The following is a 1,114-nucleotide window of genomic DNA, read 5'->3' on the forward strand; positions in this document are numbered from 1 at the left end:
CCATATGGGACACCGGGATTCGAACCACCCACCTTTGGTCCTGGATCGGCTGCTTGCAAGGCAAACACCGCTGTGCTATCTCTCCGGGCCCTCCTTTTGTATATTTTTAATGGGTGTATTTCTTTGATTTGTATTTGCTTCTATTTTCCTGTTGTTTGTTGTACTTGCAAGTTCTCCCCAATTTTTACTGTTACTTATAGGAATTTATAGTGCATAACATTTTCTGGTTTGTTTCTTATAATAATTTTAGGTTAATAATATAATAATATATATTTATATTATATAATATCTATTATTTCATATATAACTATAATATATAATTATATATAATATATAGTATATAATATAAATATATAACATTTATATAATAAATATATTTATATATTACAGTGTAGTATAGTGTAGTATAGTATAATACAGTATAGTATAGTATATTTAATAATAAATACAATATAAAATAATATATAATTATATATAATACGTTATATAATATAATTTATAATAATTTAGGTTAGTGGTTTTGTTGCCTTGTTAAAATTATTCCAAATGTATGTTGTGGCACGATTTTTGCTTGGGCGCAAAAATTATATAGTGAAAATTTTAGTTTCAGAAGGAAGTTTTTATTAAGGATGAAACCTCAAATTATTTAGTAACATAAGGAGGTTCTCAGCCTGAAACAACTTGTCTCGGATTTTTGACTTAAGCTCCCATCACTCAGACATTGGCCGAACTCCCCTGTACTTTGTACATTACTTCAGGAATTTTTATGGACTTCTGCATGGACTCTATAAAAGGAAAAAGAGCCTTGAAAAAAAAGCCCAGGTAATTATCAATGTTACATTGCAGGTTTCTCCCCCTGTGACTTTTGGGGTGTGTCTATCAACCACGAAGGGACTCAAAACTGTGCCCCGAAAAATGGACTTTCTTGCCATCCTGGGTATGACTCAAAATTAAAACTCTCCCTGTCTGTTAGATTTTCTGACACCTCTTCTGAGGATCTCCACCTTCAGATTACTGTGGGACTTTCTGATGGCTTTTTAAGATCCCCATAACCTACCAGATATATATTTGAATTCCGGCTCGGTTACCTGATATACAAGAACTTCTAAAAACC

The sequence above is a fragment of the Suncus etruscus genome, chromosome 2 (assembly GCF_024139225.1).
Source record: "Suncus etruscus isolate mSunEtr1 chromosome 2, mSunEtr1.pri.cur, whole genome shotgun sequence".
Lineage (NCBI taxonomy): Eukaryota > Metazoa > Chordata > Mammalia > Eulipotyphla > Soricidae > Suncus > Suncus etruscus.